Genomic DNA, 26,294 nt, shown 5'->3' on the forward strand with positions numbered 1-26,294 from the left:
TTTAGACTGGCTTTGAGCACAACCTCCTGTGATCTTCAATAAGCATAGCTGCTTACTGCTTATTTCTGGGTGTCCGCTAGGCAATTATTTCCTTGTTGTACACAAGAACCTAAACTAGTATTTGTCTATTCAACTATAATAGAACTACAGGAGACCCTTTGCATTTGCATTTGAAAATTTCTTGGTAAAACAAAATTAAAGATTTTCCTGTACAGATAATAAAAAGTGAAGCACGGAGGATAAGTCTAGTACACAATCCATGTACTGCTCCTTTCCTTAACTTAAAAAAAATTCACTTTTCAAATTATTGATCTGAATTGTACAGCTCCAACTTGAATGTTGAAGGTAGCAGAAGGTCTGTTCTTGTAGCTAATTATGTATTGGTTTGATGCTGGGTACTAGATTATACATTCCTTGAGAATAGGGGTTACTCTAAATTCATCTTTATGTTTCATTAAACTTAGAGTTTCACATAATAATTTATATGGAGTGAATATAATGAGTTTGTTGAATTAGAATGGAGAAATTAGAAAGATGGGAAAACAGGGTTATAAGCCAAGGGAATAACTATATAGTTAGGTCTTACAGTTTTTACTTATCATGGTATTTTACCTTAAACAACAAGGGGTAATGTTTTCTTCACCTTTGAAACAGTTATGGCCACTCAGAAATGATAGCCTGTGCTTGTTTTGCTACCAGGTAGCAATTATCTTTCAATAAGCTACTCTGTGTGATAATTTTGGTGTTAAAAACAAACACCATTATTTTATTTCAAGGGATAAATTCATAAATTAATCTCCAGGTTTTTAAATCACCAATTATTTTGTCAGAATAGTCCTGAATATTGAACTCTGCTCTGAAAAGATCGTCTTTGAGGGTTGGGAGGAAGAAATCGTCATTTCTATTGTTTTTATCCTCGCATTTGGTATTGGTCTTGGTTATAGTGAAGTATACACAGATAGGTACTTTGCCATTTCAAGCTAAAGCCTTTGAAATAAGTGCTCATTAGTTCATAAATTAAGTATGCATTGAACTCTTAGTATCATCTTTATTTCTTAAAGAATCTGGTAGTCATAAAACTGACCATTTTTACCATTTAAAAGTGTCACTCAGTACAATTATATTATTGTGAACCATTACCATCATCCATCTATAGAATTCTTCTTGCAAAACCAAAACCTCATCCTTATTTCTAATTAAAAAATTGTTTTACACAACGGAATTACAATACAAGCCCTTTTATCCAACTTAGTTGCATCTGATAATTGTTAAGTTTATAAAAGTGTTGTTGGCTAGAGTGGGCAGTCATGAAAACATATATACTTTAAAGATACAACATCTGTTTATAGTCTAGTCCAGGATGGTGTACCTTTTGGAGCTTTCAGTGATAAAAACAGCCCACTACAGCAAGCATGCTATAGATTTGCCACCAATGGTCTAGTCTTTTAGATTGGACCCAGATACTTTGTATGTGCATAGGTCTGCTGATTGGATTTCATTATGGGTTTTCTTAAATCACACCCTCAAACATCATCTTCAGTTCTAAGTATAGTGCAACAGTTGCAAAATTTTAGTCTTACCTTTTGACAGCAGTTTTTCATCTTTTTCTTTTTGCAAGCAACTAGCCTTTGTCAAGGTTATATTCAACTTTTTGATGGGAATAACTCTTCTATTTTTATACTACAGATTTTAAAATATTACTCAAATCACCTAATTACATTAACAGATACAATTAGCATAAAGACACTTTTGAACATAAACGCCTGTTTCTTGATGGTATTCAGTCCAGCTGAAGTGAGCACAAGTGGTTTTTTTTTTTTCCCCCCCCATTAAGTTTTTTGGTACATTTTAGGTATAAAATATAGTTATATTCATCATTGGGATCTTGTACCATTACATGAGTACCTTGGTTCTTACTTTCTTCCCCTTCCCCTGACCTCCCTAAACCCCGTCCACCCTTCCCTGTTTGCAAAGACTTTGTTTCCATTTTTTTTCCTTTTCTCATATATTTTCTTTTCCCTTTTTTCCTTTCCCCTTCCCTTCCCACTTCCCCTGCTACTTTAGACCTTTTCTTACTTTTATACAATATCAAGTATACATTTTGAAATTATAATATCAAGATCTAGAAGACATTACCACAGATTTTACAGAACTTAACAGGATATAGAAAGCATATTACAAAAATCTTTTTAGAAATAAATCAGACAACGTCTAAGAAGTACCTTGGAAGACAAATTAATGAAACTCTGGAGGAAATATAAAATTTGAATAACACCTATTAAAGCATATTCCTGGCTTAAAAACCTACCTATATGACAACAACAGGCTCATATACATTTTAACTAATAAATTATATCAAACATTTAAAGCAGAAAAAAGAAGGAACACTTTCCCGCTCATTTTAGGAACTCAACATTGTGCTAATCCTAAAACTGGATAAAGATAATAGAAGAAAAAAGTATGAACATAGAAATTTGTTTAACAAAACAAACCATTAGAAGTCAGATCTGGCAGTATGTAGAAAGTCGTTTTGTTATAGGGATGGCAGTGTTGGTTCAGCATTGGAAGAACCCCCCCGTAAAGTCATCATTTTAACAGAGGAAAGGAAAAAGCCATATGATCCTGTCACTAGTTGGAGAAAAAGTATCAAACTAAATTCTACAGCTGTTCATGGTTAAAGCTATCAGGAGATTAGAAGTAGAACAGAACCTTCTCAACAGATCAAAGACATGTACTCCATACTTCCAGCGAGAATGCCTTATATGAATGGAGAAGATACAGTGCTTTCTCCCTAGGGTGGGGAACAAGTGCAGATGCTCCTACTTTTCATCTGTCTGTTAAACTTTGAAACATAGGCCTAAACCAAAATAGTCTGTCAATGAAATGACAAAATTAGGATAGGATTGGCAAGGTAGAAACAAAATCTTTATATGTAGATGAAATGATTATCTACTGAGAAAATACTAAGAAATTTCTAGGAGCCCCTGGAACTTATATTTGAATTTAGCAGGATTAGAAAACACAAGGTATATATAAAAAGTCAGGTCTATGTATACTTGCTATAAATGAAGAATTGGATATTGAAATTTAAAAGTTATGTAGGAGTACGAAGGACCTAGAAAAGTAAAAAGAAAAAGAAAAAAAACAGTGTTGGAAGACGTTTAATACCTAATTGTAAGACTTCCTCTAAAGCTACAGTAATCAAGGCAGTGTTGGTGTAAGGAAAGACATATAGATCATTGGAATAAAACACAGAATCTAGAAATAGAACCACATATATATGCTCCCTTGAGTTTTGAAAGATTTTTTAACATTAACATTTTGTAGAATATAAACTCAATTCAAGAGCAGAGGAAAAGAGTGTTTTCAGCAAGTGGCACTAGAACACCTGGTATCTGTATATAAAAAAATTAACCTCAGCCCTTTATTTCCATACATAAAAATAACTAGAAAGGATTTATGAACCTAAATATGAAAGACTAAAACTATAGAACTTTAAGAAGAAATTACAAGGGAAAATGTTTACAAATTTAGGGTTGGCAAGAACATCCTAGGATACAAAAAACATGATGTATAAAAGAAAAATATTGGTTAATGAGATTCCATCAGCATTTAGAGCTTTGAATGACATCATTAAAATGAAAAGTAGTCCTTAGACCATATTTACAATGCATATAACCTGTGACCAGAATATATAAAGAACTCTTATAGCTCATTAATAGACAATCCAATTAAAAAGTAGGCACAAGAAGATGATAAATAGCCAGTACAGCACAAGGAAAGGTGTGCAACTCTAGAATCAGAAAAATACTAATCAGTAAAATAACAAGATTGAATTATACACTCATTAGGGAGATGAAGTTAAAAGTTTTAAAAGCCTTGTCATGACTTTTTCTTCTTGTTGGATTCTACCCCTTTGTGTTTAATTTGTCATGCCCAATGGATTCATTCTGCTGAGTTTCCTGGGCTTGTGATCCTCATTGTCTTTTCCTAGGGTATTGTCTAAAATTTTTTGGAGGCCAGTTTGGTATTGAAGTTCCTGAGGTGCTCTTTATCATGAAAGTATCTTATTTCTCCATCAACTTTGAAAGATAGTTTTGCAGGGTACATCAATCTGGGTTGGAGGCTGTTTTTCTTTAGGGCTTGAAATACATCACTCCAAGCTCTTCTTGCCTTGAGGGTTTGCACTGAGAAGTCTTGTGATTCTGATGGGCTTTCCTTTGTATGTGATTTGTTTCTTTTCTCTCACTGCTTGTAAAATTTTGTTCTTCTGTTGGGTTTCTGGAATCCTAACAATTATATGCCTATGTGTAGATTTTTTTTTTATCAAGGCTAGTTGGAGTCCTATATACCTCACTTATCTATATGTCTGGTTCTTTTCCCCTCCTTGGGAAGTTTTCTGCCATCACTTCTGTGAACAGTTTTTTTATGTCATCTGCACTCTCTCCTGTTTCTTTGTTGACTCTAATCAGTCTTATGTCATCTTTGCATCATCTTTCAGCTGCTGGATTGATTTCTCATGTTCCCTTACAATTTTAAAGCAATTTTTCTTTTCCTCCTCACTAATTGCAGTCTTATCTTCTGTATCTGAAATTCTGTCCTTACATTGGTTCATTCTGCTGCACAGACTTGCAGTGGAGTTTTTAATCTCCTGGAAATCTGTTTGTATCTGTTTTATGGATTCCATTTGTTTCCTATGTTGGAATTACATCAGGAACCTCAGCTCCTGTAATTTTTTAAATCTGTTTCCTCTCTTGATTTATTAATCATGCCATGCACTATGGGTGCAATCTCTGCTGTTATCTGAGTAATTATTTTTGATTTCATTTTTTCCAGGTCCCCTTTTGTTGCCAGTTCAGGGAGTCCAGGTGGTTGAGTATCAGTTTGCTCTGTCTCATTCCCTTTGGGGTTTCTGTAGGTGATCTGGAAGTCTGTTTTTGAGGTTTGTTTATGTGTCTTCTCATTTCCCTGGGTGTGGGGGGTCAGGGGTTGGTGTGCTGCTATTGCCCATGTGGCTCACCTCTCTGTCCTGGGAGTGGTGGAATGGTGGCCGGGGAGCCTCCTCCTGGGCGCAGGGATTGGCTCACCTCCTCTGCCCTGGGAGTGGTGGAATGGCAGCCGGGGTTTTGTCCTAAGTGTTGTCCTTTCCTTATACCGTGAGAATTGGGCATAATGGGGAATACTTCTGCATTGCAAGATGATCTTATGAATTAACTATGTGGAAGACAATGAAAAGAGCTAAGGTAGATGGTAAATTGATAACTTGAAAAAATTTCAGTTTCAGTGTTTTACAGCTAGAAATTGGCAGTTTGATTTGTTTCCTGTTGTCATAGTATGTTCATGCTATAAAATAAAATTGTAGCTTTGTTTTATGTATTGCTATATAACAAACTGTCCCCCAAACTTAGTGCTTTAAAGCAACTTATTTTGCATATAATTTGGGGGCCATAAATTTGGGTAGGGTTTTAATGGTTTTATACTCTTGCAGTGAAATGGTTGCCGAAGCCAGAGACTTCTGAAATCCTGTTCCCATGTGTAGCACTGAAGATACACAAGCTAGTAGAGTGATGGTCAAATTGCTGAAATAGAGGATAAATTCTTCCAAAGCAGTTGTTCCATATGATAGGAAGTAGAAGCTGTCCATTTCTTAAGGTGTCTGCCCCGAAAATGGCACATGTCTGCCACACATTTATTGGTCAAAGCAGTTTTGTAAAGCCTATCCATATTGAAGAGGTAGAGACACAGATTTACCTCTTCTTCCTTTTGTTCCTTTTTTTTGAGGGGGAGGGTTTTTGGCATTGGGGGTTGAACCCTGGGCCTTTGCAATGAGCTATATCCCCAACTCTTTCATTTTTTTAAGACACGGTCTTGCTAAGTCTCTAAACTGCCCAGGCTGGGGCTCGAAACTTGTCTTCTTTCTGCCTCAGCCTTCCATAATACTGGGATTAGAGATCCGTGCCACTGTATCTAGCTAGACTTGCTTTCTTGATAGAAGGCATACCAAAGAATTTGGCTATTTTTAATTACTATAAATTAGAATGGTTTATATATTAATGATATTCTTAATTTTGTAAAATTTAAGACTTTCTGGTGGGTGTCAACACTGAAGTCTGTGTAAAGACACATTGGACCGTATTTTACAGATCCAAGTTAGGCTATAAATGATTATGAAAGATCAGAAAAGTGAACTAATTCCAGTGGTAACTTCAGTATATATGCTACTGAAAAGCTCGTTTATTAATGAAGCTCTTATTTTATCATTAGGTTTAAGTTACTGTGCCTTACAGCATAAAAACAAAAACATAGGTAAGTCAAAAGGGAGGAAAATTAATCTCAGTAATGTGTATTGATGGATTTGAGTTTTAATTTTTTGACAGGCTGCAAATTCCATTTGGTATCCTGATAACAGATCTTTTAGACTATGATATTTGATGGTTTTGTTAAGTGAACTAGGTTACAGTTTCATGTTTGAGAAGCCATCCTTTTAAAATGAGTTTGATATTTATAAATAAATTTTTTAACATGAAGCTGATTGTAGTGTTATTTTTGTGTGTAAGTTGGTAAAATTTACCCTTGATTTTAGATGTAGTGTCTTATATCATCTATATTGATAAAAGACAACCAGTTCTTTTCAACAGCTTTTTTTAATGACACAATTTAAAACTATTACCTTTTTTTTTGATGTTCAGATCTTCAACTGAAGATACAAAAGCATTTTTTAAATGGTCAGTAGAAATAATTTGTTTTCATTTTGCTATTGGAACTTCATGCAAGTTTTCTTAAGATTTGTTAGCAGTTACAGAAATTTTTGTCATGCTTTGTTAGATGTTAAAACCATATTGGTCTGCATATTTTATTTCGTCAGTATCATATGATTGTAGTTAAGATGGCAATGAATTATGTTTTTAATACAGCAAGTATGAAAATGAGCGTTCCTTCTCAGTGATTGATATTGACACCCATTTTTCTGATGTTGCCAGGAGGAATTTCTCTCAAATGCAAATTCCACTATAATTTTAAGTGCCTTTTCTCTTTAGGCAAAGACTTCTAATTTCTAGTAACTTATAAAATAGTATTATGGAAATGAGTCATCAAATTTCTCAAGTGCTTTTAATCTGCTCATAGAAATGAACTAATAGTTTCTTTTGGCCATCAACTTTGGTTCCATTTTGTACATTGTTATGTATAAGAAGGTAGGAGTAGTTTTCTCTGGAAAAATATTTCTATTTTATTTTGTATATAATATAGATATTCTGCATAGCAGCATAAAATTAAATTTGTAAGCTTATTGTCATTGGTGTCATGTGCATTTCTCTCTTCCATTAAATTTTTCTTAGGTTATTTTGTTTCAATAATTCTTTAATGTTGCTTTTAAGATGAAATATCATTTTTCCTAAGAAATATAAATTTTTGAGACCTCTACATCCAGAGCACTAAAGATGAAATTTTACAAATTAAAATATGGCTCAGAGTATATAAAATAATGCATAGTAATTGCTACCTTCAAATTAGCAACTTGGTGAAATGTATGAGCTTTTCTTAGTCAGGAGTATATTTGTAAAGTGTATAAAATACAAATGAGTCACACTTTTTTGACCACATTAAACATGAAAATTTGGTTTGTGGAAACAGATTTGAACCTATTTTTGTTGTAATTTTGATCTAAAGTTTCTTAAAAAAATACACTCTAACAGTTTGGTGTTAGGTACTGAGAACTACTTAATCCTTTTTGCTTTGATATGTTATACTATAATAGTAAATTTTAAATAAATAGTTTGTTCACAGCTCTGTCTTGCTTAGAAAGCTTATTATTTTTCTGTGTCTCCTTTTGGTCATTTCCATTTGAATATAGTGGGTATGTGATTAGAAACTTCTTTCATAGGGAAGCATTAGGTAGAGGTATGTACTATGTTAACTACAATATTATACATTAATGGAAATTGAAGATTGATCAGTGGAATTTGTTTGTATATCTGTTATGGCGTGTGTTTAGTTGTCCTCCCAAAGCCTCATACTTTTTCAGAGGTGATTGAATCTATAATGTGTGATTGGTTCATGGTGGGCTAGGCCTGAGAGCACTAGGATTAAGGACATGTGTTCCACCCACCCTAAGTAGTCTGAATAAGATAAAAGGGGCAGAAAGATGCTGTTAAGGCCTCTTGTTGCCATTGCTGTCTTCTACCACCATGAACTGTTGTCCCTCTGCCACCCTGCCTTGGAGCCAACTGATTACGGATTGAAACCTCTACGAACTGTAAGCTAAATAAGCCCTTTCCCCTCTAACTTTGGGTGTCAGATATTTTGTCTCAGCAACAGAAAAAAAATAATCAAGACAATATCATAGTGTAAGTGACTGGATTATTTGTTTTAAATTTTCATGTAATTCCAAATATATCTCACTAATGTTATGGATATTATGGATTACATATATTATGGATACATATGGATATAGATATATAATTAAATGAGATAGATAAAATAATGTCCTTCAAAGGTTTCAGATCTTAATCCTGGATATGTAAGTGTTACTTTATTAGGAAAAATAATTTTTGAATATGTGATTCAGTTAAGGGTCTTGAGATGGAGAGATTATCCTGGAGACCTAGATTAGATGGATTCTGAGTATCATCACAAGTATCCTCATAACAGAAGACAGTGGAAGGACATTTGAAGATACTAGCCTTGAAGATTAGAATGGCTAGGAATGACATGGCTGCATATCACATAGAGCAAGCCACTAGAAGCTGAAAGAATTTAGGAATTGACTGTCCTTTAGAGCTTCTGATGGGAGGCAGCCTTGCCCCCTTTTTGATTTCAAGCCCAGTTTGGACTTCTGGCTTCCCAGATTGTAAGAGAGAAATTTCTGTTGTGTTCAAAGGCAAGCTTTTGATTATTTGTTGTAGCACACACAGAAAATTAGTGTTTCTATTGTCACTAAAAGAATAAATCATAGATTAGGAAAGGATCCTATACATAAACTTTCTACTCCATGTCCTGGACATACTCACAGATGGATTTACCTTTTTTTTTTCTTTTTAACTATTAACATCACTTTATCCTTGAGGTCAACAGCTTAAATATCAGCCCCTCAAATGAACTTTGTTTTGCCAACCCTCCCCTCCCTCGTCCTTTCTCTTCCCTTCCCTTGTCCCTTGTCGGTTTTTTGTATCATTCATCAAAATTAATGATTGTTTACTTGTTCCTTATTAGATATTATGTTAGAAAGTAGACTTCTATAGTGCAGAAAGAATGCTTCTTGTAATGGCTTGTGTCTAGATGACCCCTCCACCCCCAAAGACTTATGCAGTCATTTGGTGGGGCTTTTTCAGAGATGGCTGAATCTAGTGTGTGATTGATTCGTGGTGCAATGCTATGATTAAGGGTGAGTGAATACTAAATCAGTCCACTGATTGGTTTGGCAGTGCTCTAATCCCAGTAGCCCAGATTCAATATAAGGAACAGAAGGAGGCTTGTCTTTTCTCTTGCTTGCTTTGCTACCTTCTAGCCACCATGAACTGTTTTTCCTTTGCGGTGTCTGTCAGACACACCATCCTTCCTTGGAGCCAGCCAATTATTGACTGAAACCACTACAGACTGTGAGCTAAATAAATGTTTCCTCCTTTAACTTTGGGTGTTGGGTATTTTTTTCTCAGCAATGAGAAAATAACTAAGACATCTCTCTTATTCTATACTAAGAATTTAAGTAGTTAGTATATATTAAGTTCTCAAGTAAAAATTCTTGATATTTTTCACTTAACCTATGGGAGAAGTTTACTAGTTTTTAAGAATTATTCCAGTATCTGATGACCTCATCAACTGTACATTATTGTTTACTTTAACTGTGATGACATATTCCAATCTTGCTTTTAACTTTCAATGTTTTGTTTTTCATTTTAACTTTCAATGTTTTTCATTCAGGTGACTAGTCTGAGTTGCTACTGATGATGTATATTTAATTCTGTTCCTGATTAATTAACGTATTTTTTCTTTTGATAAGATTTTTTGCCTTGATCAGTTTTTATTGTGTTTCATGTTAACTTAGTTTGCTGACTAATTTTTTTTGTATTTCTCTGATTCACTTATATAGTCTCTGAAGAGAAAAGGAAAAATATGAGAAATGTTTGGAATAGGATAGCTCAAGGTTTATGAATTCATGTGTATTTTTGAGCCCTTAAATGTATTTAGATCATTTTAAGTACTGTCATGGCAGAATATGAAGGATAAGTCTCTTCTTCCTCCCGGTTCTTGGATACGTCTTGAGAAGCACTGTGTTGGGTTTTATGGTACATAAAACGACAGACTTCAAAGGTGGACTGCATACTCATGGGTGATGTATAGTTCATTAGGGAAAATCAGTTAACTATAATACATATTTAAAGAGATCAATATTGTATAATTGAGAAAAAATGTAGTTCTGGGAAGTCAAGCTAGGTAGCTGTTAACTGCTTTTGGCTAGAGAGTGAAGGAAAATAAAGGCTATAAAATTCATGTAAGTGGTTAAAGTATAAGGCATGGCTATTAGATTACATTTAGTCATACTTCTTTCTGATCAGTTAAAATGTGGGTTTTAAAAAAAATATCTGCCACATACGACCATACTGCTTATTAAAGTTATATAATGAAGAGGATTTTTAGTCTCCAGATAGTTTCACCTTTCTGGAACAACAACACACGGACTATGTGGCATAAGACAGATGTGTAAGTGAGGAAGAATGTTTCAAAATTTTCTAAAAGCCCACTTTTGAGTTTGCCTGTTATCACCCACTCCTAGGTTTGGCATTGAAGAATGAGCATGAGCTTATCAGGTGATATTGCAGAAATGAGACTTGCGTGTAAAGAGATGATGTGTACTGAGTGGTTATGAAATGCAAATTGGTTCTTAAACTTTTGTTTCAGAATAGTTTATATTCACATAAAATTTTAATATAGAATAATTCTTATATACCCTACACCCAATTACCTGTATTAACATCTTACATTAATATGATCTCAGTATTCACATATAATTATTAAAGTTCATATTTATTAAAGTTTTTTGTAGTTTTCATCTATTGTCTTTTTTCTGTTCCAGAATAGTATCCCAGATACCATATTATATGTAGTGGGTATCTCCTTATGCTCCACTTGGTTGTGACAGTTTTTTAAACTTTACGTTTTTACTTTTTATGGTTGTAACAGGTTTGAGTATTAGATAATTTGTAGATTTTTCCCTTAATTGAGATTTGTCTTTTTTTATGATTTGTCTTTTTTATTTCTGGATTTTGGGGAGGAAAATTATAGCTGTAGTTCTATTCTTATAACATTAAATTGATGTGGAACTTGATTACCTGGCTAAGATAGTATTTGTTAGGTTTCTTTGCTATGAAAGTATTATTCTTTCCTTATTTTTTATTCTCTAAGTAATGGAGCTGGGTGTGGTGGTGCCCCCTGTAATCTTTACACTTGGGAGGCTGAGGCAGTGTAGTAGGATTGCCATGAGTTCAAGGCCAGGGTGGGTTTCACAGTGAGTTCAAGTCCAGCTTGAGCTACACAATGAGACTCTGTCTCAAAAAACAAAAACTAACTAAATAAATAAGTTAATAAATAATGGAGGGGCTGGGGATTTAGCTCAGTCTTTCTGCTGCCTGCCTCAAAAGCACAAGGTCCCGAGTTTGATCCCTGGTACCAAAAAAAAAATGGAGAATTATATTCCACTTCTTTTTTCTACATGAGAGATTTATCTAAATGTCTCCAAAATACTTATTCCACATTTATTTATATCATTATGGGTTTGTGGATATTTACACTTTGGATTATAATTCATTGTTACTTTATTGGTCAGATTGCTGTGAAGTGATCTTTTCCAGTTTACTGTAACTGACATGCTTCCATCATTTTGTGGGTGTGTATGGGTGCATGTGTGCATATACGTGTATGTGTGGTACATATTTCCAGAACCACAGGATGCTCATCTTGTATATTTCCCACCCAAGTCCCAGAATTATGCATTTTTCCAAGAAGTTATGGTTCTGTTTATTGGATAATGGAATTAGAAAATGGAATTAGAAACTAAAATCTGACTGCCTTTGCTTTCAGGTTTTCAGCTCACAGAGGAATGAAATGCACCTATGTGTATACACACATTTGTAAATGTTTTTCTATGCAATCATCTATATTTATATCAATCTAAACATGACTTTATGTTATTGCATCCAACTATAATCTGAGTAATTCTAGCAGCCTTCCCTTAATCTGAAACCTGCCTTCCAACAAGTAAGAAATCTGGCTCCCATCATCATCATTCCATTTATATAATTGTTCATTTCCAGTATATATGTATAGTCATTTCAGAAATTATTTATGAGTATACTGCTTCTGTACAATTTCTTTTGCTGTTAGTATTTCACTGTGTCCATTTTCTTTGTCCCTCCTCTCTCTGGTCAACTCTTTCAATGAAACTGTTTCATGTATTTTTAATACAATTGGTTCTTTTGCCATATTCCACATTCTATCTTGGTTCAATCTCCCCCAAAAACCTCATACATTAAAGTTCAGTCTGTGCTATAGCTCATATATCCACCATTACCATATCATACAGAATAGTTTAATCTCCTTAAAATATTTCCTTATGTTTTACCTATTCAATCCTATCATCTTTAATCCCTGGGAGCCACTGATAATGCTTATCCTGTCTATATTTTTATCTTCTTTAGGATGTCATATAATTGTCATATACATAATTGTAATTATAACCCTTTTCAGGGTTGGCTGCTTTCACTTAGCACTATGCATTTAAGATTCATTTTAATTTGGTAGCTTGATTGCTAATAATTATCCCTTTAAAAAGTATTCTACTGTGGATATACCACAGTTTGTTTATTCTTTTACACTGAAGTGCTTCTTTTTCCAAGTTTTGGTTATTATGAATCTAATGGTGTTATAATTATTCCCCTGTGGATATCTAATTGGGTTTTTTTCCCATTAGTTTTACTGGTACATTTTAGGCATACAATACAGTTTCATTCATCATTGGGAGCTTGTACCTTTACGTAATGTATCTTGGTTCTTATTTTTCTCCCATTCCCCTGCTCTCCCTTCACCCCCTCCACCCTTCCCTATTTACAAAGTCTTTGCTTCCATTTTTTTCCTTTTCTCATATTTTTTCCTTTCCCTTCTTTCCTTTCCCCCACTCCTCTCACTTTGCCTACCCCATGTAGACCTTTTCTTCCTATTGCACATTATCAATTATACATTTTGATCATTATTTACACTTTTAGTGTTTCACACCAGAGAAACTATTTGGTATTTACACATTTGTGTCCTATTTATTTTACTTAAGAGTAAGGCCTCATTGTGCATCCACTTAGCTATAAATATCTCTAGTTTCTCATTCTTTATGGCTGAGTAGTACTCCATTTTATAAAAAAAACCACATCTTCTTTATCCAGTCTGCAGTTGATGGGCAGTTGGGCTGCTTCCAAGTATTAGCTATTACAAACTGTGCCACTATAAACATGGGTGCACATATATCACGATGGTATGATTCTTTTAATTCTTTGGGGAAGATACTCAGCAGGAGAATAGCTGGGTCAAATGGGACTTCCAGTCCTAGTTCTTTGAGGTATCTCCATACTGATTTCCAAAGTGGTTGCACCAGTCTGCACTCCTACCAACAATGGAGAAGGGTTCCTTTCTTTCCACACTGGTGCCAGCCTTTGTTATTGGTTGATTTCTTGATAGCAGCCATTCTTTCTGGGAGGTGAAATCTCAGCATTGTTTTTATTTGTACCTCTTGAATGACCAGTGATGTTGAACGTTTCTTAATATGTTTATTTGCTATTTCTACTTGTTTGAGAAATATCTGTTCATTTCAGATGCTCATATTTGGATTGAGTCTTTAAATTTGGGCAGTCTGATTTTTTTAAGTTCTTTATACATTCTAGATAGTAGAGCTTTGTCTGAGAACAGCAGGTGAAAATTTTTTCCCACACTCTCTTCATACTGTCAGTAGCCTCTCGTGTTCTGCAGAAGCTTTTTAATAAGATGAGGTCCCAGTCACTGATTCTTTGTGCTAGTTCCTGTGCTACTGAGGTTTTGTTCATAAAGTCTTTCCCTATGCCAGTGTCTTCAAGAGTTCTACCTAACTTATCTTTCAACAACTTTAGTGTTTCTGTTTTAATATTTAGATCTTTAATCCATTTTGATTTTAGTTTAGTGGATAGTGAGAGATATTGGTCCAGTTTTAATCTTTGGCAAGTTGAAACACAATTTTTCCAGCACCATTTATTAAAGAGGCTATCTTTCCTCTAGCGAGGGAATTTAGCTCCTTTGTCAAAGATGAGGTGGCTGAGTGTATCTGGAGTTGTTTCTCCATCTTCTTTTCTGTTCCTCTGATCCTCAGGTTTCTTTGCCATACCATGCTATTTTTATCACAATAGCTTTGTAGTATAGTTTCAAGTTGGGGGTTATGATACCCCTTGCCATGTCTCTGTTGCCTAGGATTGCTTTTGCTATTCTAGGTCTCTTCTTGTTCCAAATGAATTTTTGGATCATTTTCTTAAGGTCCGTGAAGTATGCTGCTGGGATTTCAATTTGGATTGCATTGAATCTATATAGCAATTTTGGAAGTATGGCCATTTTCACTATGTTGATTCTTCCTACCCAGAAGAAAGGGATGTCTTTCCATTTTCTGACATCTTCTTTAATCTGTCTTTCCAGAGTGCTATAGTTTTCAGAGAAGAGGTCATTGATTTCCTTTGTTAGGTTGATTCCTAGGTATTTCAGTTTTTTGGATGCTATTGTGAAAGGAATTATTTGCCCTATTTCTCTCTCAGTGACTCTTGTTCATGTAGAGGAAAGCTATTGATTTTTGTGTGTTGACCTTGCATCCACCTACTTTTCTGAATTTGGTTATTAAGTCTAGAAGTCTTTTGGTGGAGTTCTTGGGGTCTTCTATATAGAGTATCATGTCATCTGCAAATAATGACAATTTGACTTCTTCGTTTCCTATCTTCCTTTTATTTCTGTCTCTTGTCTAATTGCTATGGCTAATGTTTCCAGAACTATATTGAACAGGAGTGGTGATAGTGGACATCCTTGTCTTGTTCCTGATTTTAGTGTGAAGGATTTCAGTTTCTGACCATTTAGTATGATATTGGCCGTTGGTTTTTTCATAGGTGACTTTTATTGGATTGAGGTAGAGACCATCTGTTCTAATTTTTTGTAGGGTTTTTATTATAAATTCATGTTAGATTTTGTCAAATGCTTTTTCTGCATCTGTTGAGATGATCATATGGTTTTTGCCCTTGGCTCTATTGGTATAGTGTATTACATTTATTGGTTTGTGTATGTTGAACCATCCCTCCATCCTTAGGATGAATCCCGCTTGGTGAGGATCTTCTTGATGATCTCTTCTGCATTTTATTTGCCAGTATCTTATTAAGGATTTTTGCATCTGTGTTCATTAGTGAGATTGGCCTATAGTTCTCTGTTTTGGTTCGGTCTTTCTCTGCTTTGGGGATGAAGGTGGTGCTTCCAGGAATGAATTTGGGAGTATTGCATCCCTTTCAATTTTATTGAAGAGTTTAAACAGTAGTGGCAGTAGTTCCTCTTTTAATATCTTGTAGAATTTGGCAGTGAAGCCATCAAGACCCGGGTTTTCTTAGTTGCTAAGTTTTTAATGATGTTTTCAATTTCATCGATTGATATTGGGTTGGTTAGAATTTTTAGGTCTTCTTCATTCAACTTTGGTAATTCATATGTGTCTAGGAATCTGTCCATTTCTTTTGTCTTTTTCTTCTTATTGGCGTATAGGTTCTCAAAGTAGATATTGATGATCCTCTGGATTTCTGCTGGGTCTGTTGTAATTTCACCCTTGCCAGACCTAATTGCATGGTTTTGGGCCTTTTGTTTCCTTTTTCTGATAAGGTTGGCTAAGGGTTTGTCAATTTTGTTTATATGTTTATGACTGTCATCTCTTCCTCTTGGAATTTTCCCTTTTCAAGGCTGTAGTGTCTTTCTATGTCTCTCTCAATCAGTGTTAGTTTTTTTTTTGTATTAAATTCTTTTATTGGTACATTGTAGGTATACAACACAATTACTTTTCTCATTGTGAACTGTACCTTTACATAATGCATCTTGGTTCTTTTTTTTTCCCATTCCTAGCCCTCCCTTCACACCCTCCTCCCTTCCCTATTTACAAAAACTTCATTTCCATTTTTTCCATTTCTCAACCTTTTTCCTTTCCCTTCTTTCCTTTCCCCTGCCCCTCCCACTACCCCTACCCCTTTGGACCTTTTCTTCCTATTTTACATTATCGATTATTCATTCTAATCATTGGTACACTTTAGGTATACAGTATAATGACATTCATCATTGGAAATTTGCACCTTTCCATAGTCTCTCTTGGTTCTTATTTTTCACCCTTGCCCAGCCCTCCCTTCAAGGCCTCCAGTCCTCCCTATTTACAAAGATTTTGTTCCTATTTTTCCATTTTCTCATATTAATCCCATTTCCTTCTGTCCTTTCCCCTAGCCCTCCCACTTCCTTCCCCTTTACCCCTTTTCTTCCTATTTCACATGACCTATAATACATTTAGTCCTTATTTACACTTTCAGTTTCTCACACCAGAGAAACTATTCGGTATTTACCCATGTGCGTCCTATTTATTTCACTTCAGAGTATCACCTCAATGTGCATCCACTTAACTATAAATGTCTCTAATTTCTCATTTTTTATGGCTGAGTAGTACTCCATATTATAAAAAAACCACATTTTCTTTATCCAGTCTCCAGTTGATGGGCATTTGGGCTGTTTCCAAGCACTTCAGTGTCATCCATCTTATTGGCGTATAGGTTCTGGAAGTAGGTATTGATGATCCTATGGATTTCTACTGGGTCTGTTGTGATTTCATCCTTTTCATTCCTAATTGCATGGATTTGGGCCTTTTCTTTCCTTTTTCTGACAAGGTTGGCTAAAGGTTTATCAATTTTGTTGATTCTTTCGAAGAACCAACTCTTGGCTTCATTGATTTTTTGTATCATTCTCTTAGTTTCCATTGCATTGATTTCTCCTCTGATCTTTATAATTTTCTCCCTTGTATGAGCTTTGAGGTTGTCCTGCTCTTCTTTTTCTAGAAGCTTGAGGTACAGCATCAGGTTGTTTAACTGGGCTTGTTCTGTTTTCCTAATATGCGTATTCACTGCTATGAATTTCCCTCGTAAGACTGCTTTCATTGTGTCCCATAGATTCTGATATGTTGTATTGTCATTGTCATTAATTGAAAGAACTGTCTAATTTCTTCTTTAATTTCCTCTGTGACCCATTGGTTATTCAGAAGTGTGTTGTTCAATTTCCTCGTGTTTATGAAATTTTTTGAGTTTCTTTAATCAATGTTAGTTTTAAATTCACTTGATCTGCAAAGAAGATAGCTACTCTTGCTTTTTTTCTGGGTTCCTGTCATATGGAGTATTGTTGTCCACCCTTTAACTTTCAGTCTATGAGTTTCTTTTTGAATTAAGTGAATTTCTGGCATGCAGCATATTGTTGCATTTTGCTTCTTGACCCATTCTGCCAGTTTATTTCTTTTGATTGGTGAATTGAGACCATTAACATTGATGGTTTTAACTGATACGTATTGATTTATCATTGTTATGACATTTTTTTTTCTGTTGGATTCTTCCCCTTTGTGTTTAGTTTCATGTCGTGCCCAATAGATTCATTCTCCTGGACTTCCTGGGTTGTGATCCTCATTGTATTTTCCTAGGATATTGTCTAAAATGTTTTTGAGTGCTGGTTTGGTATTCATGAAGTTCCTAAGGTGCTCATTGCTAAGAAAGTATGTTATTTCTCCATTAATTTTGAAAGATATTTTTGCAGGGTACATCAATCTGGGTTGGAGGCTGTTTTCCTTTAGGGCTTGAAATATGTCATTCCAAGCTCTTCTTGCGTTGCCTTGAGAAGTCAGCTGTGATTCTGATGGGCTTTCTGTTGTATGTGGTTTGTTTCTTTTTTCTCACTGCTTGTAGAATTTTGTTCTTCTGTTGGGTTTCTGGAATCTTAACTATCATATGCCTATGTGTAGATTTGTTTTGATCAAGGCTAGTTTGAGTCCTGCATGCCTCAGTTACCTGTATGTCAAGTTCTTTTTCCCTGTTTCGGAAGTTTTCTGCCATTACTTTTGTGAACAGTTTTTTTATGTCATCTGCACTCTCTCCTTTTTGTTCATTGACTCCAATCAGTTTTATGTTATTCTTTTTTGCATTGTCTAGGAGCTCCTGGATTAATTTCTCATGGTCCCTTATAATTTTAAAGCAGTTTTTCTTTTCCTGGTCACTAAATGCAATCTTATCTTATATATCTGAAATTGTTTCCTCACATTGGCTCATTCTGCTGTGTAAACTTTCAGTGGCGTTTTTAATCTCTTTGAAATTTATTTGCATCTGTTTTATGGATTCCATTTGTTTCCCATGTTCAGATTCCATCATGTTTCTCAGCTTCTCTACATTTTTTAATCTTTGTCCTCTCTGGACTTACTAGTCATGTTTTGCACTATGGACACAGTCTCTGCTGTTATCTGAGAAATTATTTCTGATTTCAATTTTTCCAGATTCTCTTTTGCTGTCAGTTCAGGGAGTCCAGGTGGTTAAGTGTCAGATTATTCCATCTTATTTCCCTTTGGGTTTGCTTTAGGTAATCTAGCCATCTGGTTTGGAGACTTGTTTAAGTTTGTTTTCATTTCATTGGGGGTGGTGTTGGGTGGTGTGTGATGTGTGTTTCTGGTGCCTGTGAGGCTCACCTCCTTGGCTCTTGGGGCGGTGGTATGGTACCCTGGAAGTTTCCTCAGCTCCTCTATTTTTTTGTGTGTGTGTCCTCTCTAAACTTATTAATCATGTCTTGCACTATGGGCACAATCTGTGCTGCTATCTGAGAAACTTTTTCTGATTTCATTTTTTTCCAGATCCTCTTTTGTTGACAGTTCAGGGAGTCCAGATGGTTGAGTGTCAGATTGTTCCATCTCATTTCCCTTTGGGGTTGATTTAGGTGACCTGGGAGTCTTGTTTTGAGACTTGTGTCTTCTTATTTCAATGTGGGGTAGTGTGATGTGTGCAGCTTGCCCCCGCATGGCCCACCTCCTCAGCTTTGTGGGGGGGAACTCTATTCCTCAGCCCTGGGGGTGGTGGTATGGTTGTCCAGAAGGTTCACCTCTTCTGCACTGGGGGGAGCTCTAACAGTGCGGTTAGTGGAGGATTCAGTCAGTCCACAGTTGGCTGATTCCAAGGCAGGATAGCAAGGAATAGCAGCCGAAAAGAAGCAGAACAGTTTATGACCAGTTTAAAAGGCCTCGAAATGGAGCTTCCCCCAAACGCATCTTTCCGAAGGTTCCTCCAGACCATTTTAGTGCACCCTCTCATGCAGTACCTGCCACAAACCAAGCCCCTTTTCAGAGCAAGGTTCTACTATGGATATCTAATTGTTAAAGTCTTGTAGACTGTATTTGTTCTTGTATTTTTAGTAAGTTTCAAAATTCATACTTTATAAGCCTGATCTTATATTGAGATATGATTTTCTGAAATATATTGCTGTTAGTTCAAATAGTTTAGAATAGTATTCACATACCTTAGATTTGCTTGTGATATTTGGTTATTTTCTTTTAAATGTTAATGAGCAAATAACTTGGCACTACCAAAACTTATGGGCAATGATAATGACAGAGAAGCAACTAGATTCATTAATGCTAAAGAGAACATAGATGTTCCTTGTATAACAGTCTACCTGTATAATGACTGTTCAGACCTACCACCAAGGCATGGTGTTTGAACTGGTGTCCTGTCCCTCGTACTTATGTCCCATCTTTTTTGTTTGTTTGTTTTTGTATAGTTCTCCACATCTTGTTTATAGAGCCTCATTGTCTTTTTTTTTAGTAGAACTTGTTTATACATTACTGTAAGTTTTGCTGATTGTACTGTATAGTACTGAAGTATTATATTCTGTTATACATCACAGTGGTGTGTGTAAGAGTTAAATAAAAGCAAAATTATCAAGTTAGTTTCTTTTGACCATTTCTTTGTTTTGAAAATTGTAATGTACATGGTATATACACTTCCTGATTTAGCAACCACTCAGTTAGTAGTATAGGAGGAATAGGAGGAATATCTGTGCCCAGTTGAGCTTCAGTGATTCAAGATACAAAGCAGTGTATTTAAGTGATTTAAGTTACAAAGCAATTTCTTACTGGTGTTCAACCAGAATCTAACTTTATTATTATTCATAAATAATATAAATATATAAAATGTTTACATTGTATGTGCAGAATAGAAGTGAGAATAAGACACAGGAAGAAAATAGAATAGGCATTGCTATCTACTGTCTACAAACAACAACAACAACAAAATCCTTCAGTTGTTTGCTAAGTTCATTCAGCTAAGAATGATTGAGTAGTTAGAGTATGTTGGCTAGATGCTAAGGATATTATACCCAAAACATAGCATTTGATGAATAATGTGTGGTTTGGTTTGGACTTAAAATGTCCTTGCTGCAGTTTCATGCATTCTTGTAAGTGGGGCTTTTGGAAGACGACTGACTCATTAGAGCTTTCACTTCATCAGTGGATGTTTTCATTGATGGATTTATCATTTGATGACCTTATTGGGAGTACTGAAAACTTAGGAAGTGGAGCCTAGTTGAAGAGAGTGGGTCATGGGGGTATGACCTTGAGAACTGTATCTGGTCCTGGCCCATTAGTCTGGTTCTTTTCCTCCCTTTCTCTGCGTTCTGGCTGCTGCTGGGTGAGCAACTTTCTTCCACCATGCCCTTTCCACTATGGTGCTCTGCCTCACCATAGTTCAGAAACAATGGAGCCAAATAACTACAGACTGAAATCTCCAAAACCATGAGCCAAAATAACCTTCCCTCCTTTAAGTTGACTTTCTCAGGTATTTTGTTATAGTAATGAAAAGCTGAATAACATAATATAAGAAGCTTTGACATAAAATAAATCAGGGAGACAAAGTAGAGGATCTTGAAATAGATCCCCATATACAAGAATATATTAAATTTGAGAGAATTGGAATGGTATACATTTTAAAATAAATATACCTTGGGCATCTGGCTATTCATTTTGGGGGAAATCAAATTGTACTCTTTATATAATGCACAAAAATAAATTCCGCTTGGAGAAACATAATAAAAATTGTATGCCAAATATAGGAGATTAAATGTTCATTTTTGGGGCCAAAGAGGCCCTCAGAATCACCATGATAAGTCTATAAACTTAATTTATATATATATATATATATATATAATTTGTGTGAAACTTAGTTTTTGAATAAAAATATGCAATAGAAATAAAATATTTTCAAGGCAGAGAAAGGATATTGTATGTTATAATTGTATGTTATAGTTGTATGTTATAATTGCCTAGATATTGACAAAGCAAGGAACAATTAAAATTAGCAACAAGGAAAATTAGCACTGACATATGGAAACAGATTCACACTCACTGGTAGAGGAGAACAGAGTAAAACAGAGAGAGAGAGAGAGAGAGAGAGAGAGAGAGAGAGAAGAGAAGAGAAGAGAGAAAGAGAAAGAAGAAAGGAGAACAGAGAAAAGAGAGATCAACAGTAATATTTACTGTACCCAAAGTGAAAAGGTACTTTCATAATGTACTTTGCTCATTGAAATAGGAACTAGGAGAGCCTTTTTCTAAAATGCAAATATATGCATGAATTGACCTAGCAATCCCTTTCTTTGGAATGCAACCCACAGAGACCTGCTTCACAGGTAAAGATCTCCATATAAGCATTCATTTGCAGTGGCAAAAATACTGGAAACACCATGTATGTCTGTCAATAGAGGAATGATTGATAAAAATGTATTTATTATGTATCTATAGATGAAATTATAGTAGCCATTAAAAAGAATCAGTTGTACACCATAGAGTATTAGGGATTTCTATGGCAGTATTACAGGAGAAAAAAACAAACCACATTTGACCTTAAAAAAACCATGCAGCTTCAGTATCACTATATATATGTAGGAATGTATGTGAGAATGCACATTTATGTATGATTACATGAGATTAGAGTTTAGGCTAGATGCAGATTAAATTGCTGCCCCACAGCCTCTGAGTGCTGAGAGTGGAGCTATCATGTATTTGGAGTTAGTTATTTTTATGAATACCTCATTCTAAAAATTATAATTTCTTTGTGATTTATTAATGGGAACTCTTTGGTTTCATATGCCATATTTCTTAATAGAAAAAGTTGGAGTAAGCCTCTGGAGTGATTAACAAAATATACTATTTAAATCACAATATTTAATAGTATTGATAAAAATTTAGTAAAGTCAGTAACATCTTAGCTATTGTACTTTATTCAGTTACATATTAAAATCTTTATACTCTTGTTGGATCTGAAAGAAGGTATGAGGAATAAAAAAAGATGTTAGTTACTTATTAGAGAAGAGAGAGAAATTGCTCTTAATCTTTTGTTGTTGGGGAGATCTTTGCAAATTTCATTCACTTTGCTTTTTTGGGTGTTTGTATTGTACCTCACATTAGGTTTTATGACATGAATAGTTGTGTTGTTGTGTTCTCTAACTTTCTTTAATTTGTGGTTTATTTTAAGTGATTTTGAAAAATTTTCAGACATCATATCTTCACCTATTTCTTTCTCCAATTCTGTCTTTGCTTTTTAAATTTTGATTACACCCATGATAGAATAGACACTCTGGTGCTGTCCTACAGAACATAGAGGAATGGTTCCCCACTCTTTTACATCATTGCATGTGTGTTTGTACATATTTCAATTTGGATAATTTCTGTTGACCTATTTTCAAGTTTAGTGATTTGCTTTCTTTTGTTCTGTAATATTTGCTATAAAATATTAAAGGCATTGTTAGATTACAATGTTTTCATTATCAGCATTTCCATTTTCATTTTCTAATAGCATTCTTATGTGTTGATATCTCCTCATGCATGTTTTCTATTTTCCATTATAGTCTCAAATTAATCACATTTAACAAATGTTTTTGCCTTTATATTGCAATATCTGGGTCATTTCTTGATCTGGTATTTTTGATTCTTGGTCTCTTAACAACTTTCTTTTTCATTGATCTCACAGTTTTTGTCAATCACTGTTTGCAAAAACCTGAGCTAAATTATATTTATTTCCTAAAATAGGCATACTAATTTTTCTGTTAGGTAATTGATGTTGGTGTTTCCAAAATATACTAAATAAATGTATTATGAAACTAAGGCAGATTGGTGATCAATTGATAAAAAGTTGAAAGAAAAATGAAGTATAAATCATGTATTTTAAAAGAGACCATTTAAATTTGATAAAATACTTTAAGTTTTTGAATGTAGATAGAATTAAAGTTTCATTTTTAGATAATTATGGATTGACAGAAATTTATAAGATGGTATAAAAAGGTCTTGGTGATTTTTTCACCATTTCCCAATTATCAAAATATCATAAATATTTTATATAATAAAATATCTGGTACAGTGTTAAAACCAGGAAATTGACTTTGGTACAATGTTTATATATAGTTTTATATCATTTTATCATATGTAGATTTGTACAATAAATACTTCAATTAAGATGCATAATTATTCCATCACCACAAAGATCCTTCTTGAGCTACCCCTTTACAGTCATCCTCCCTCTTCTTTGCCCATCATCCAACCCCCAACACACACTGACTTATTCCCTATAATTTCATCATTTTGTGACTGTTATGTAAGTGGATTAATACAGTCTGGGACTTTTTGAGACTGGCTTTTTTTTTACTTTTACCTATTTGGCCTACTGCCCTTGAGATCCATCGAATGAGTTGCATGTGTCAACAGTTCTGTCCTTTTTATTGCCGATGAGTATTATACAGGTATGAATGTGACACTGTTTACACGTTCCTAGTTTGGACATTTTGGTTGTTTTCAGTTTTTGTCTGTTATAAACAAAGCCATGAACAGTCATGTACAGATTTTTGTGTCACACAGGTTTTCATTTCTCTGGGCTAAGTGCTAAGGAGTGCAACTGCTTAGTCTTATGATAAGCATATCTTTAATTCTGAAAGCTGACAAACTATTTTCCAGAGTGGCCATGTCATTTCACATTCCCATCAGCAATGTCAGAAAGATCTACTTTCTCTACAACCTTGTTAGCATTTGGTATTGTCACTTCACTACTTTTTATTTTAACTGTTTTAACAGGTATGTAGTGATATTTCATTGTGGTCTTTCCATTTCTCTAAATTCATTGCTGTTAAACATTGTATTTGCTTAAGTGCCCTCCCCTTTGTATGTGTTTTTTGGGGTAAAATGTCTCTTTAGTATATTTTCTTATTGGGTTTTTCCCGCATTTGAGTTTTCAGAGTTCTTTAAATGGAGTCTGACTTATTTGTAATATGTAGTTTGTATATATCTTCTCCTAATCTGTATCTTGCCTTTGTGTATGCAATTATATGTAATTTTATTTTCTGAAATTATTTGTCATAAAGAAAAGTTATAAAAATAGACCAAATTATTCCTGTGTACTTTTCCCTCAGATTTCCTTAATGTTAACATTTTATTATCCTTTAAAAAGTAATTATCTATTTCTGCTCTCCTCTTTTATTCCTTTCCCTCTTTCTCTGTATGTGTATGTATATTTGTATGTATATATACAAATGTGCATACTCATCTGTATGTATATATACAAACACATATTATCATAATTTAATTTTTATAAGTAAACCCTGAACAGTAGAAATGAACAAGTAAAACAAAGAACCCACTAGATTTGGCCATGAATGGGTAACACATTTTGGATTTGCCTTCTCACTGTAAACAACTATAACATTGGACAAAATATAAGAAGCAGCTGTTTTCAAGCAGTACACCACAGACAGGGAAGAGCTGTGATGCTCCTTAAAAGACAGAAGATACTTGAGATTAAAACTCATATTCTCCTGAGATTTCTTCCTAAGAGTACAAGAACATGGAGACCAACTAGGGAGCAGTGATTCTGGTGAGTAGAAGAGACAGATCAGTGTTCGCAGCTCCTGAGGCAGGTGGAATTGGCAGGGATGGTGCTGAATAGAAAGATATAGATAAGTAGATTCAGAAGTCTGCATTGGGTTTCCCTGAAATCTTTGGCCTAACACTCTGAGGAGGAATGAAGTGTGTAAGTAAATTTATGGGCACATCCTAACTAGGCTTTTTCTTTTGTTTCTTAATTGCTTTTTAAAAATGATTGACTTTCAAAGTAAAAATAATGTTTTTTTTCATGTATGTAGGATTACAAGTTTTATGGTAGAAAAGATGGAAGGAATTAAATAGTAACAGTATTTTGTGTTTCTTGTTTTATATACAAAGTAGTATAACACACAGTGACTGTGATAAATAAGGATGCCTACTTAGTGACTACTTAATATTAAAAAGAGAAATAGCTAAAATATCTGGAGAGGATATAAGATGGCATACTGAAAACATTAATGCCAAATAGGTAAGAGAGAAGGAAAAACGAAGGAGAAGAAAGACAGATAAAACACAAACAGCAAGATGGTTTTCTGGAAATTATCCCCTCCAAAAATTATATCAGAAAGGATTTTTAAAAAGCAAGTTCCAATGCTATAGTAGAAATATACTTATAGATAAAAGATAAAAGGATAAAAAAGTTATGCTCTACAAATGTCAGTCATGACAAAGCTGAAGTATTTTTATTACTATCAGACAATTTAAGCTTAATGACAAATAGTTGTACCAGAAATAAAAAGAATATTTGATAATGCTTGAAGATGCCCAATAACAGAGCTTCAGGATACATGAAGGAAAGAATGACAGTGCACATGGAGAGAAAAAGAGACAAATTTGAAATGGTAGATTGAAGATAGTAACTCCTCAGTGTTTGTGAGAAGGAGACAAAAAATAACAGGGATGAAAGACTCCAGCAACACTTTTAGCCAACTTGACTCAGATGACATTTGTGAGAATACCCCCCAAAATCTCAAAATCGACATTCTTTTCATATGGACATAGATCTTTACCAGGATAAATCCTGCCCTTGGTCATAAAACAAATTGTAGTAAACTAAGAAATGTTTGCTGTTTTTTATTTCTGAAATAGTTCTCAAAGAATCAATGGTTTGTCTATTGGCTCCTGATATTTTCCTGGGTTCAGAGGTGCGAGGGTTTTCTGCTTTTTCCCCAGGTAGAAGCTTGCTCTTGCCTCCTATGAGCAGTGGTGTTAGGCTGTGGGATTTAATCTTTCCCTTCACTCCTTGCGATGGTAAACTTCTCACAGGTGATCTTCTCTAGTCTTTCTCTTGAATAGC

The 26,294-nt window shown here is 34.6% G+C and overlaps 1 protein-coding gene across 17 annotated transcripts in view; it reads left to right on the forward strand.

The window, feature by feature from the left end:
* Positions 1 to 26,294, forward strand: part of Ccdc91 (coiled-coil domain containing 91) — a 401,979-nt gene that overhangs the window by 50,602 nt on the left and 325,083 nt on the right. Inside the window, exon 1 of one of the 17 annotated variants that reach the window (XM_087200273.1) lies at positions 6,283 to 6,306. The exons of 15 other annotated variants lie outside the window; for them this stretch is intronic. The gene's annotated coding sequence lies outside the window, so the exon portion shown is untranslated. Of the gene's footprint in view, positions 1 to 6,282; positions 6,307 to 26,294 lie in introns of those variants that run through there. One more of the 17 variants, XM_087200277.1, reaches the window with a different exon arrangement.

This window comes from Heterocephalus glaber, unplaced genomic scaffold (genome assembly GCF_053883595.1).
Source record: "Heterocephalus glaber isolate CG9 unplaced genomic scaffold, H.glaber_assembly_v1.0 deba00001733, whole genome shotgun sequence".
NCBI lineage: Eukaryota > Metazoa > Chordata > Mammalia > Rodentia > Bathyergidae > Heterocephalus > Heterocephalus glaber.